This window comes from Portunus trituberculatus, chromosome 17, assembly GCF_017591435.1.
Source record: "Portunus trituberculatus isolate SZX2019 chromosome 17, ASM1759143v1, whole genome shotgun sequence".
Classification (NCBI taxonomy): domain Eukaryota; kingdom Metazoa; phylum Arthropoda; class Malacostraca; order Decapoda; family Portunidae; genus Portunus; species Portunus trituberculatus.
This window is the reverse complement of record NC_059271.1, coordinates 20,789,700-20,804,858: the sequence shown is the minus strand read 5'-3', so window position 1 is coordinate 20,804,858 and position 15,159 is coordinate 20,789,700. Positions and strand designations below refer to the sequence as shown.

At 43.3% G+C, this 15,159-nt stretch overlaps 1 long non-coding RNA gene across 3 annotated transcripts in view; it reads right to left on the bottom strand.

Annotated features, from left to right (window-relative positions):
• The window catches only part of LOC123505030, a 184,282-nt gene that overhangs the window by 88,157 nt on the left and 80,966 nt on the right, over window positions 1-15,159 (bottom strand). For all 3 annotated transcript variants that reach the window (XR_006675023.1, XR_006675024.1, XR_006675022.1), the window contains exon 3: window positions 3,820-3,860. This is a non-coding gene — a long non-coding RNA (uncharacterized LOC123505030). The remainder of the gene's footprint in view (window positions 1-3,819; window positions 3,861-15,159) is intronic.

Below are 15,159 nucleotides of genomic sequence, written 5' to 3'. Positions count from 1 at the left end.
GAGGAAAACGCAATAAGTCTTTTCTAAATAAAATGAAAAAGAAAAGAAAAACTCACTCCCTCATCTATAGGCCAACAAAGAAAAACAGACATATTGACTAACACTAAAAAACATAGGACAAAAAGTTAGACAATTTGAAATAGTTTACATCCACGTCGCTCTTTATCGCTCCAGTACATTACTGAGGTAAGAGAAAGGAATGAATGTGTCTATATACGAGTACTCCTCTCTCTCTCTCCCCTTTACTTTCCCTTTCTGAGTCCAGGGAGGCAGCGGGGCAGTAGGTAACTCAGTAGACGTTACTATTCTGTCACATCACCATTTAAATCTGGCTCGGGGGTCTGAGTGTGGCGGGTCGGACACGTCAATCATGGCTCGGGAGTCCATTTGGCTAATCATAAAAGTTCTGATTGCTGGAAGAAAGCTCTATGTAAATCAGGACTCGCTCCCTCTATCATCTCTTTATGAATGCCGGCACGCAAACCCTCCCTACAAGGTCCAGGGGAGGCGACTCTCACCCCAGCAGCCCCCAGCCAGTAGGCCCACGCGACCTGCCTCCCCACCCAGCCACCATGACGCACAACTCGTGGCACGCGCAGCTGTTCTCCTCGCCAGAGTTACCAATTCCATTCTAACGCACAGTAATTCCACAATCCTTATCTCTTGGTGCACTATCACCACTACTTCTCCAGATCCCTAAGCCCCACTGTCGAGCTCAAGCACAGTGTCACGTGAGTATTTCGAAGGCAAGGACTGTGATTTATGCATGACTAATAACGACTTGGTCACCTGGAGGCCAGGTGCACGTGTTGGGGGGAGTGCAAGTTCATCCCCGTCATCATCCCGCCCGCCGCCCGCCAGCATCAGTGAGGAACCCCCACTGTCCATCGCCCCACCCACCACCCACCCGTCACAGTAGAGGTGGCCGTCATGGTTTGAAATCAGGAAATTTGATACTTGAATGTGGAAATGACATACACGGGAGGCATATATGGGGAAGGAAAATGTTTTGATCTCTAAAGAACTTAAAATGAGGAAGAAAGATGTATTATAGATCATCTAAATATGAACTTATATGATGAAATGACTGACAAACACGAGAGCAATATGAGCAGTATTTGGGGAACAAAAAACACTGTAGATCTGTCAAGCGTCTCTCAAGCATCAATATCGCCCATTACGTTTCTCCTGACAGACACTCAAGGAAAACGCTTCCTCATCATGAACGACAAGGCGAGCAAAGCGAATCTTGCCAAGACCTTAATGGAAATGTTATCGCTTTCGGTGATAACTTGGGCCCCGTGGCCAGATGGTGCGGACAACTCTCTCTCTCTCTCTCTCTCTCTCTCTCTCTCTCTCTCTCTCTCTCTCTCTCTCTCTCTCTCTCTCGTCAGTCTTATATGCATCTACACGCTCCCGCTCCTTCCTTCCCCCAAATTGTATGTATGTCTGTACACACGTGCTGTCATACACCACAAAGGAGCCGCACAAGCCAGGAACAACGATGGTGTGTTCTGTTGATGCTTGTCATACTTAGTCCCGCTTGATGAATATTCCTGTCCTGTCTCACTCGCGTTTAAAGTACGGCCTTCCTGTGTGTGTGTGTGTGTGTGTGTGTGTGTGTGTGTGTGTGTGTGTGTGTGTGTGTGTGTGTGTGTGTGTGTGTGTGTGTGTGTGTGTGTGTGTGTGTGTGTGTGTGTGTGTGTGTGTGTGTGTGTGTGTGTGTGTGTGTGTAGCTTCATCCGTGGAAAACTGCTGGTTACCATCTGATCCTGAACGCAGGTGCACAGTGGTAAAAAATTTGAAGGCAATGGAAAAATAATAGGAAAAAAACATTCCTCACTACAAAGAGGGATTAATGGGTAGTTATAAGGAGGGTAAATAAAGGCATGTGTACGAGAAAATGATGTGCGATGCATATTGATTGTAGTCCATATTCTTCATCTCTTCCACACAAGACGAGTAAAAGTGAAAAAAAGAAAAGAAAGCAGGCAAACAAGAAAGAAAGGAAGAAAGAAAGAAAGGAAAGATTGCGAAAAGCAAAAAAACGGCAACGTCAAGAAGATACACGATTGCTGAAAGAAACTGTAGCAAGATTATGTTATTAATTGGTCCTCTCTCTCTCTCTCTCTCTCTCTCTCTCTCTCTCTCTCTCTCTCTCTCTCTCTCTCTCTCTATCTATCTATCTTTCCAAATCAAATTCTCTGATATGCAAAATGAAGATGTAATAAACAAATAGATAAATATATAAGCAAGGAAAAAAGCCAACAAAAAAAAATTAGACAAACAAACAAATACTTAAAATAAAACTCAGGTCATGATGACAAAAAAAAAAAAAAAAAGAAATAATAAATAAAATAACCTCAAAAAGCAAGGAGGGAAGGAGTAGACTATGGTCTGTGTGGCTGGAAAGGAGAGGAGAGGAGAGGACAGGAGAGGAGGGGCGGGCCGGGCCGGGACGGGGCGGGACGGGGCGAGGCCTAACAACTGTTATCACCTACAGAGACCTTATAGTCCCTGGCGCCACTATTGAGCATTTCACACGTGCGCTTATCGTTGCCTCTGATAGCGAGTGGCTGGCCAGACCCCTCGCCGCGGCACAGCACGTCACACCATCACTGACCACGCGTTTCTCATTTAAATCCAAACCTTACTTGAAGTCACTATGACAGAAAAGTATGTACCTACCTACCTACATAATTACAATGATTAATTACGTAACTAACTGATTGACTCACCAACTAACTAACTTAACGATAAATTAATAAACAAACAAATAAAAAGAGAGGAGATGAGAAGAAATTTTCACATTCTGCAGACATTCTTAAGTAATTTGTATTCTTATAATGACTATTTTTCATCGAAGGAGAGAGAGAGAGAGAGAGAGAGAGAGAGAGAGAGAGAGAGAGAGAGAGAGAGAGAGAGAGAGAGAGAGAGAGAGAGAGAGATAGTATCTTTATCGCTTCTCAATGACCCTCACTCCCCCAGCCACTCCGCTGCTGATAACTAAACGAAAAAAGATACAAAGAAAGACGCCGCGTAAGTTCCCTCACCCCGTTCGCTGGTCTGCTCCCTAATACACTGGCAAAATAAACAAAGGCGTGGCGGTGGTACGCTGCCAGGGAAGGGACAGCACCCAAGATAGCAAGAGGTCAAGAAGGAGGTGATTTTTCAAGGCTAACCAACATTAACCAGTGGAGAGCTAGATAACTACGTCTGATTTTTTTTTAATCAAAATCATTGGATTTATATAATGATGCACTGTCTCGATACAGGGATATCTCCTATGGCTAATTTAAATTAGGATCCGTATTCTGGCATGCTTTGTGTGAAGGAAAGATCTCTTGGAAATACAGCGTTAGCGAAAAGGGAAAGATTTTTCTCCTAAACAAAAAAAGAATGTTTTAAAAATGACGGTATAAACATAGAAGGGATTAAGTCAAATTTCTTTATAAACAAAAAGTTACATCAACAGATTACTAAAATAAATTAATACAAACACACAAATGAAGATTTTTTTTTCTAATCAAAGGAAATAACGATTTAAAAAAATGATATTTTTTAACAAAGGAATTAACTCTTACAATAATAGTCAGCATCAATTCAAATAAAGTCTCAGAACGCTCCATCTGACTGATCCTCGCGTGTCGACCCTGCGCCTAACCACAATCACGTCCCTTCCTTGTCTCCTCAAGTTTGCGTGCTGCTTCTAATGACTCGACAAACTACTCTGTGGTCCTGCCATCAATCACTGCTCACCTCTACCAAGTCTCTCCTTTACACAGAAAAAGGTAAAATCACAGCACGTTTCTCGATTACCTTAATTTGACGCTCCATCATCTTCCGTAGCTCTTGTTCACCTGTACGGAAAGAGAGACGATAGGTGAGTACAGGTAAGTGATCTTGTGCGGTTAGTATGGCTGGGTGAAAATTATCTTTGTTCTCTATCAAGTTTATAATAACTAAATAATAACTCAATAATAACTGAAATGCAAGCCTTGCCACTAGGTCTCAAATTCGACTCCGGTGTTGAGTAAAAATAAATTTCACGACTACGTTACAAAGAACTACAGATGGAACGAGAGCGACGCAGACAAGGGGTTTAATCAAGGAATAATTGCTTGCTACTTGGCCCTGGCCGATGAAGAAAAAGACAACTCTACCAAGGAAATTCCAAGTAGCTCTCAAGAATCTTAGCAAAAGGGACGACTTGGTGATTACACCAGCGGATAAGGGTGGAGGAGTCGTGCTGATGAAGAAAGAGGACTACGTAGTGAAGATGCTGGACTTGCTTAGCGACGGAGACACGTACAAGAGAGTGCACGCTGGATATGCCACACGCGAGGCCGAAAAATTCAAGAAGGTAGCTCGCATGATACTACTGAAGTCCGAACGAGGAAAACGACAGATTGGTCTCCTCGAGGAAGCCCCCAGACCTCCAAGAATGAAGGGTTTACCTAAAATTCATAAGGAGGGATTCCCCATGCGGCCCATCACGTCGGGTGTTGGCAGTGCACCTCATCGCCTAGCCAAACGACTCGCCAAACCTCTCTCCGGACTACTAGGATCTATCAGCGACGCTCACCTTAAGAACCCATCGGACCTCATCTCTCGCCTCAAAGACGTGGACTTCACAGGAAAAAGACTAGCCAGCTTTGACGTGAAGGCACTTTTTACTAACGTACCAGTGAGTGGATGGTGCCATGGACGCAATAAGAAGAGCTCTCGACAGTGTTAGTGATAAATTGTTACCTCTAGATAAAAATGATTATGTGGAACTAGTGTCATTGTGTGTCAATTTCGGTGCTTTCGAGTTTGAAGGTGCGGAATATGTGCAACACTGCGGATTAGCAATGGGATCACTCTTACCCCTAAGTGCAGTGATAGCGTCATTATTTGTGGAGGCACTCGAGGTGGATAGCTTTGTGCCCATTATGGGTAATGGATGTAGGTGGTTACGATACGTGGACGATGTGTTGATGATAATCCCAGATAAGCGCAGTGTGGAAAGTAAGCTAGACTTGTTAAATGGTGTTAGAAGTGACATTCAATTTACAGTAGATGGAGAGGAAAATTCCTTTCCTCGATACGTTAATACATCGATGCAATGATAAAGCTAAGTTTTCAGTGTACAGAAAACTCACCAACAAAGACGATATCATCCATTACTTATCCCACCACAGGCCTAGACCGAAATATGGCGTCGTCCTTGGTTTCTTCCTACGAGCGCTGAGGATCTGTAGCGATGAGTTCCTGGTAGAGGAGCTCCTGTATATAAATAAAGGCTTCGAGAGACTTATGTTCCCGCACGGTCTACTGCAACGTTTACAAGCCAAGGCAAAGTCCATATAAGAACGACCGCCTAAGGCTGAGAAGGAGAAAAAGAAATACCTGATAGTTCCTTACAGCAGGCAGGCTCAACCCATCACACGCCTAGAAAGAAATGGGATCAACATAGCATATGCTGCAGGCAGAAAGTTAGGAAACTTGGTATCTGCAGCGAGTAGAAACAAGAAAGAAGCGAAGGACAGCATCATCTACAGCATCCCATGTGGGGGCTGCACAGCCAGCTAAATCGGGGAAACTTCCCGTGGCCTAAAAAAAAGGCTATACGAGTATAAATACGATCTCCGGCGACACGCAACTTCCAACTCTCTAGTCGTTCACGTAGACAGCCATGGACATTTACCAAACTGGGAGGGAGCCAGAATACTCCACGATCGACTGGACAAAAACACGAGAAAACTGCTTGAGTCGGCATACATCAGCACAGGGAATGTTACCAACCACAGGGAAGGTTCTGTGCGGATACCGAGGATGGCGGCTAAGCTTACCCTCTCGGATTTCCGCCAATCACGGGCCGTCATTCCCAGCCACCCGGCAGGCTGACTCGCCAATGTATAATATAAGCTGACGTTTTCCGTTTGCCTGTACACAGCTCTCAAGACGACAGGCGAGAGAACATCTTCTCCGACGACGTACCATGGCAAGTCCCGCAGACCACCCTGGACTTGTCAAATGTTACAATGTGAAGGCAGGATACGGGTTTATCCAAGACCTTAGAACAGGAAAAGATGTATTCTGCCACGCATCTAGCCTCACCCGGTCTCTTAAGGACCAGCCTCCCAGAGAAGGAGACCAAGTTCTTCTCGCCATCAGGGAGGGCAAAAAGGGACCAGAGGCAAGGGATGTGGTGCCCGTCGGCTCAAATCCTAACCCCGTCACGAGCAGTCAGCACACACCACGCAAGCCACAGAGAGAGGAGGACATACAGGCAAAAGTGTTAGCCTGTATCTTTACGGCCAAGGCCTTAGCAGGATCGGACCATCGCCGCCTGCAGGAGCTAATACCTACCATCTTGCAGCACAATGGCTTGCCAGCCATTCAAGTTCCGCTAAGCGCCCTGGCCGCCCCTAACCGCTCCAATAGGAGTCGCTCTCGCCGAGACCAGCCCGGGACCGAGATGCGGAGGACAAATACTACCACACCCGAGTTGGCTCTTGATCTCCACCAGCACCAAAATAAACCTCCAGCCGGTGAAGAAGACGAAGAACCTCCAGCCGTTGAAGACCAAGAAGAAGACGAGGAGGCTAACGGTGAAGACGGAGAAGAGGAGTAGACGACCACGACGACGATGAAAAAGAGGACATGAAAGTCCTATCCACGAACGAGGACGACGCACATCCCTCCGCGGCCACCAAACCAGCCCAGCCCCGCAAAGAAAACTCAAGCAGGGCCCAAGAGCTTCCCGCAGCAGTATCCCATCCACGCAGCAGGCTCAGCGGTGTTGAGGATACAAGCTCAAACGACGAGGAGGACACACATCAACACCGACTGCCGCCTACAGAACACGTGGTTACCAAGGAACCCCATCCCCAACCAGACAACCAGCTAGAAAAGGATGGCTGGGTCACGAAGAAGAAGCGGCAACAGAAGGTGAAGGTTGCTGATCCACCGCCTTCCCAGACGACGAACCCCAAGCCCAGACCGACAACTACACCGGCCGCTGCCCTCCGCGACTCTTCAGCCATCAGGAGGATGCGCCACGAGAACAAGTCTGGGCCGGTCTGTGAGGCAGCACTGAACGGCTACTACTACCACGACGAAGAAAGATACATTGGGATAATCGCGGGATACAACGAAGACGATTTCAAGAGTTACCGGTATCCATCGAGAAGAAAATACCCGAAGATCGTGCAGTGAAAGTGGTGGCAGTGTAGTGAAGCTAAGCCTTCTATGTAATTATTTGTTTCTCTCCTTTTTCTTATATATATCATTATGTTTTTCCTTTGTTTTTGTTTTGCTTTTATTTTTATTTATTTATTTTTTTTTTTTGTTAACATGAAAAACAGCAGGCTAGCCCGCCCAGCGACTTTGTACTTTTCTGTATTTCTGTTTTTGTGCTTGTACTGCCTTGTTTGTATCTCCCCCTTCTTTCTCAATAAACTTTGAAACTTTGCCTGTGCACTCTCTCTGAAGATGGTCTTGTGACGGGAACGTTAGAGGAAGATAATAAAGTACCTTGTCTCAACTTGTGTTTTCTTACCACTCAATACTCAGTTTATAATAGGTATTATTTTTTACTTCAATTATCATTGTGCATTCATTGTAGTGAATTCGGAGGATAATGACGATTGTGAGTGTGAACGCATGTATTTTTGTATGTATGTGCGTATGTATGAATGTATATAGTATGTATAATTAGATGGACAAAGAGATTAACTAATGTATGTGTGAATGTATACAAGTATACATCGACATATATATATCTACTTGTTAATGCATCATTTTAACTGTCTAAGCTTTTATCTCCATATGCCAACCATCACCATTTACTTTTCAGTCACGGGCTAACACACCGGTTAGCATAAGTGCACATAAATTTCCCTGCAAAAGATGTGTTAATGTGTATTTTTTTGTACCATAAGTTAAAACAAAGCCGACGTTATGAGAAGGAACAAAAGGAGCAGGAGGAGGGATGCAAATGGTGAATAGGGAGCGAGATAAGCAAGCGACATGGTAGAGAGGGAGGAATGGAGGCTGTGGGAATGTTGGTGCTCTGGTATGATGAAGAATGCTAGTAATGACTCATGTTCCAAGGACAGACGGAAGGAGAAAGTTCGAGGGAGGGAGTAGTGGAGAGAAGGGATGCTATTGTAATCTGAATAACGAGCAATTGAATTCACATAATTTCGAACAAAAATATGGAAAAAAGGAACAATTGCTGAATACCTAAATAGTCTTCATGTTGTGTAAGATCTTAGTACAAGCCATTAATGTCATGTTGATGTCGATATAGGCTTTTATGAATGTGAAAAGCCAAGAGAGTTGTTACTCTATACTGTCTAAATTGAAAGCCGATAGAATAATGATGTACGTGGCAAACTGAAATAAATTCTATTGTTTAAAGTAAACGACGCAAAGTTAATAGATATACTTTTCTAACTGCTTGAGAAGAGTTATGCTGAATGAAATTGAAGTCCATTAAAAAAAAGCCATTGTCTAAATTTAAATTCAAAATCAAAATTTACAATGTATGGATTTAAAACCCTGAGAAAAATTACACAGTCCAACTTTAAAACTCTGAGAAGGTACGTCCCTGTTTACGTGCGAGGAATCATTGACCTCCAACAAAGACTCGGGCCACAGACAAAAGCGCACCACTACACGTAATATAAGTTAATCAGATTCTCACGGTGTACAAAGAGACAACGGTGGGGAGGTAATGGAGGTTGTGGGGACTCCCTCTACCTGCCTCCTTCCCCTCCCTCCTCCCCCCATCCCTTGACCCAGCCACCCGAGCCACCTCAACCCTCTCATGTCGCTGTCCCCCGTCCCTCCTCCGGCCCATCCGCGCCCCCATCATCTCCCGCCCGCATGAACACCGTGACGATGCCGCCCGCCAGGTGATGCAATGCTCCCCAAGTCCCCGCCCCCAACCCCACCAGGTGAGCATGACGCAAATTGTGATGTTACACACACACACACACACACACACACACACACACACACACACACACACACACACACACACACACCATCACCACCACCACCAGCATTTAATTCAAACAGAAGATCAGAGGAACCATGTTATTGTTAATTCTTAATTCCACCACGTGTTGTAATAGTTAAATCTGCTCGTGCGCGACAAAGTAAAAACAGAAAGAGTGTGGAGAGTGCAGGTCACAGGTGAAGTAGAAGGCGCAGAAGACAGAGTAAGGTGGAGACTGGTAATAAATTCTTATGATTACAATGGGAAGCAACGGAAATAATATAAGTGATAGAAGAAATAATAAATAGAAAAAAAAGTTATATGTAAACGTAATGAAATAAAAGTAATTACATACCATAAAACTTCACGATAAAAGAATAAACACAACAAAACACCATGAAATTGAGAAAAAGCAAAATCACGAGTAACAGAGAAAGTCAGATGTCTTGAAAATTCGCAAGAAGAAATTTTAACTAAAGGTGAAAATCAAATATAAACAAAACAACAATAGCAGAGAAAATTAGAACATATGGTAATAGAAGAAACATAAATACAAACTTGGAAAAAAAAATAACAAACCAGCGCTAACAGGAGCTATGACCAATCTCGAATGATACACATAGTGACTAAATAAAAGGCATAAACGTGTGTGGTAATATCTAAGGTAAGTGGAAACAGGCACTATGAGATCATGGCAAGCGGGGAACGGGGAAAAAAATTACACGAACTCCAATAGAGAAGAGGTCAACATTGATTAATGTGAAAGGCCAGCTGGGTGAAATAATAGTTTGAATATTCTGTTATCTTAGATTAGAGGTCTGATAAGAACACCCATGAAATAAATTCAAATAAGAACTCAATAACACACCACCACTTCGATTAAGTAAAGTGAGAGTGGTGAGGAAACAAAAAATATATACATATAATACCAGAAAAAAAAGTGAAGCAAAAGTGGAAAAGGCAATAAAATCAGAATAAACATTATGAAAAATAAAACTGCTAAACAAAAAAAACTTACTTTAATACTAAGCACAAAAGAAGAAAACAGAAACAAATAAGTGCTAGAAATGCAGGAGGATTAAAAACCTGCAATCAAATATCACAAGAACAAGGATAAACAGAGAATGCCGTAAAACATCGAGGATTGAAAAGAGTCTTTTCGTTGGAAAACGGCAGTTATGCAGAAAACACCAAATGAATGCCGGAAAAAAAATATAATGACAAATAGTCAAGAAAAGACAGTATAAAGAAAAATTAATAAATAAACAACTTTTGAAAGTCAATAATCGATGTAGTAAACTGAGATGTCAAAAGGTAGACCTCATCCACTAAACATTCAATAATGCAAATGAAAAAAAAAGTTGAAAATACAAGTTAATTAGGATGTTCAGGAAGAGAATGCAGTGGCGCAGGAGTCACCTCAAGGAATACCTACAAAAACCTAAAGGTGGGGACTGGCAATGAATGTTATGAATAGCCTTTAATTCATAATTATGATAAGAATCTCTGCGGCACCAACAGCTGGAAATTCGTTAGGCGATACTTATACGAGAAGTAAATTCAGCATAGAAAGAACTACAGGCTCCAAATAAGAAGACCCAAGGGAGAACAAAGAGAACAAATAGTTTCATAAGTTGTTTCACAATAAGACGGAAAAGAAGAATAAAGAATAAATCAGAAAAGCAAAAGGGAGTGAGGCATGAAAGGAAACGAGTCAAAGTATGTAGAAAAATATATAGGCAGAGCAAACAGTTCCGTCATTTAAGACAAAACACACACACACACACACACACACACACACACACACACACACACACACACACACACACACACACACATAGTAAAAAGTAATAAAAGGCAAAAAAGCAAATACGAATAAAAACAATAAGCCAAAAGAAATAAAAAAAAAAGTAACAACTACGAAGGCAGAGCTTGAAGAATCCTTGAAAATTAGAATATGAGAAGTGCAACAAGTAATCTCATAAAAAGCAAACCATAAAAATAAATATACTAGATGCAAAAACAATCACAACTGTACCTAAACTCTTCACCTGTAATGGAAATATAAGACATTTACACGTTAAACTTAATAAACAAGGATGAAAATAAGATAAAAACGATGTTGCTGAGGGGGGGGTGTGACGGGAGGGGAGGGGATGGGATGGGAGGGAAGTGGTGATGGTGACATTTATGGTGGGGTTAGTTGAGGGTTAGTTGAGGGGAAGGGGAGTAGAAGTAATGATGGTGGTATATCAGTAAAGAAATGTGGTGAACGATGGTGAAAAAGGTGATGGAAATAGTAGAGGGAATGGTGGTGATAGTGAAAGTGGTAGTGGTGATGAATGTGATGATATTTTTTTTTTTTTAATGAAGTTTATCTTTATTTTCATGAGATCTTTCTTTACAGCATGGTACCGTTTCCTTTTCTTCCTGTTGGCTTCTGGATGGAAGGATGGGTGGATGAGGAGGAATATTCTTCTGTACCATCCTGACCCTCTTACTAATAGTTAGGTTAGAATAGTTATCCTAACAGCCTAATTACATCTTAGGTTCCGTTTCTGCTTGGAATTCCTTTTTACTTCTTAATATGATGATGATGATGATGATGATGATGATGATGATGATGATGATGATGATGATGATGATGATGATATAGGATGATGATGATAAGGATGATGGTGATGATGACGATAGAAATGGTAGTGGCAAAAGGAGAGGTGGTGATGATGGTGATAGTAAAAGAGGACAGTGGCTTGGTAGAGGTGTGATGGTGACAGCTGCATTAGTGATAATGATAGAGAATGATGCCAGTAGAAGTAAAAGTCGTAGTAAAGGTGATGACGGGGAAAGTAGAGATGGAGGTGAGCGAAGGTGATGGCAATAAAGGACGTGAAGCGGCAGTGGGGTGTGGGGATGTGCTGGTGGTGGCCGTGGTGGGGAGGGATGCTGCTGATGGTGGTGGCGGCGGACACACCCTGGGGCGCCAGGTGGTGGTAGCGGTGAAGGAGAGTGAGGGAGAGGGCCTCCGCAAGGGTTTAGGGAGCGAGGCGAGGGTCCAGGGCCAAGGAGGCGGCAGGTGAGAGGGAAACACCTTGGCAAGCTGCGGGCCGAATGGGAACCTATGAATTATTACAATATATGGTTCTCTTAGTGTCGCCCAAGGCTAGTATGATGGGCCTCCACATGTGATTAATATTACGAGAAGCCTCAACCGCAGCACAACCTTTAATACTGGGCTGCTACCGGGCAGCCTGGCAAGAACTTAACTCTTGTAAATGTGCCCGTTATCAAGACATTAGTTTCTTCCCCTTAGTAGTTAGAGAAGTGTAATCAAACGGTCTAAGGAGAGCCTAAATATTTGTTAGTGTTTGTTATCCTGTGTTCTTCGTCATATTAAGGGTCGTATGCTTTTACTATTTTCTTAATGTTAAAATATTCGGAAGAGCCCTTTTTATACATTTTGCATATGAAACGTTCTAACTTAACAAGCAACACTGTCCAACACTGTCCACCAAGCAGTACGAGTCAAGTCCAAACTGTCGTCAAAACGAGGAAATATTACATGAATTGCAGTGCACGTGTCAAGAGGAGCAGCAGCTGCGGGGACAAGTGCTAAGGTGAACGGATGGGCAGCTGCGCGGCATCAACTGTTAACTAAAACTCTCAATGACACTCACCATGGTTCCTGGTTTTGTGGGACAGCTGGAAAGGAATGTGGGTCATCCCACTAATTGATTATGTGAGTGTAGCTACAACACTCAGACGTGAGGGCTTGTAGCTCCCTGATGAGTCACAGACTTCCTGAGGTTGAAGCATTCTAGGTCATTTCAAGGCCTTCGCGCCATGGTGTTGGTGTCTCGCGCTGCTTTACTGGATGTCTCACTACGACAATGCAGCGCTATTTTTTTCATAACATAGTTATGAATTACACATCTATGTAACTGTAGTTAAGTATTTCTTATCTTAACCTCTGAAACTAAGAAATACGAAATATTCAAGAGAAATATTCATTATCAAATTTTTAATGAGGGAATCGCGAGGAAAAACCCGGAAGCGCGAAAGTTCCAAAGCACCGTGGTACAATTATTGATTAACTGTATCAGAGAGAGAGAGAGAGAGAGAGAGAGAGAGAGAGAGAGAGAGAGAGAGAGAGAGAGAGAGAGAGAGAGAGAGAGAGAGAGAGAGAGAGAGAGAGAGAGAGAGAGAGAGAGAGAGAGAGAGAGAGAGAGAGAGAGAGAGAGAGAGAGAGAGAGAGAGAGAGAGAGAGAGAGAGAGAGAGAGAGAGAGAGAGAGAGAGAGAGAGAGGTATCGAGGAATCAGGCGAGTGCAGGAGCCTGTAGAGTACAGGTGTTGGTGAAGGACAAGTGCGGGTGGCAGGTGTTGGGTGGCCTCCCCACAACCCGGCCTCGGCCGTGGTAGCCTTCCTGTCTCACCACCACCCGCCGACAACCGCTACACGTCCTCATTAAGCTAAATCAAAATACGAAATATTCATTTGCCTCATTAGCAATCAACTTGGCTATGTCCTGAGAGGAAGGAGGATGCAACACTTTACGTAACATCCATTACAAGAACACGTACGGGACGTGAGGGCCGCAGCGGGACTTGCACACGTGTCTGACAACCACGTCAAACAACTCACTGTCTTGCACACCTTTGTCTGTGGCCTCTCGCCTTACTAGGGCCGGTGTGGGGCAGATGCTGGTGCAGTGTGGCGAGAGGAGGGGAGCGGGTACGTGCGTACGTACGATGAAGAAATATGTCCTTGATAAATAAAATATCGTTCCTTTTGCCATCTAGTCTTTAAAAACATTATTATTATTAATGTATGCAAGTTTTTCATTTAAGTTTCTGAAACAAATTTGCAGATCATAAAATGTTAATCTTATATTTCCTTTCATTGGCGCAGAGTATCTGGAAGTCACAACAGATAAACAAGTTTTGCAACAAATTAACTTGAATGAAAAACTGCATATCACCAGGATGCGGTGGGAGAAAGCACTACATTGTCGTCACGCAGACAGGCAGGGGTGATGCAGGCAGTATAAGTAGGCTTACAGCCAGTGAGGAGGAAGTGACTGTTAGAGTGGAGGCAGGTGTTGGATCGATACAGGTAAACCCTCGCCTCGTTAGTCCACGTAAAGGAAGGCAGGTGTGAGGAAGATAAAGTGCAGGTGTGTCATAGTGAAACAAGTGTCGAGTGAGGTGCATCGGAAAGCAGGTGAGAAGCACATGTCGATGGTGGTGCAGAAAATATCAGTACAGGTGTACGCAGGTGCCGTGTAGCACGGATGCAGGTGATAGCACGGGCCAAAATACCTGTCTAGCATTGTGAGGAAAAAAAAACTGCTCCCCAGTGAACGTTACTGAGATGAACTTCTCTCTCTCCCCCCTCCCTCTCTCTCTCTCTCTGAAATACTAATAAACAAGCAAATATTTATTTATCAATTCATAGTCATACAGAATGACATATATACGTACACACATATGGACATACATACATAATAGGAAAACATACATATTGATACAAAGTAAGAAAAAAAAGGAAAGAGAAGTACGCATAAAGCAAAGTAATACATAAAATTAAATTACGCAGAAGAGAAGTCTTATACAATACTTAACATTTTACGGAAACACGTAAGATTTCGAACAAAGGTCACAAGTTTACTTGCCGTCCTACTTTTTTTCTACTTAACTGAAAACTTCAGTAAATACAATATCGTGGCCTAAATATTGACAAATTCATGAGTGATGGCAAAACATTCGACATTCAGCATCTTCTGTGAAATATGGAGATATGGAGATTTGAGTGAAAACAGCAGCTGATGACTGAGAATCCTGAATACTTGGTGGCAAGTATTGTGGAGGCTGGTGACGCGAGTCGCTTGTGGCCATGGACTGGTGGAGGCAAGAGGTGGAGGGGGAAGGGCAGAGGACTGGAGGATTGGGGAGGTGGTATTGAGGATGGAAGAGTCAGGGTAGAGTGGCGCCAACCAAGGCGCGTGCGCACCTGGCCCACCATCTGCCACGTGCTGCCACCGCACCACCAACAAATGGCCTTACTTTTATTACATTATTATTCAAAGTTAAGATTTATTTTCTCCTTCTAATATACTTGATTGTCCTTGGTAAAACTTTGTCTTCGAGATGTTACAGTTGAAACACAT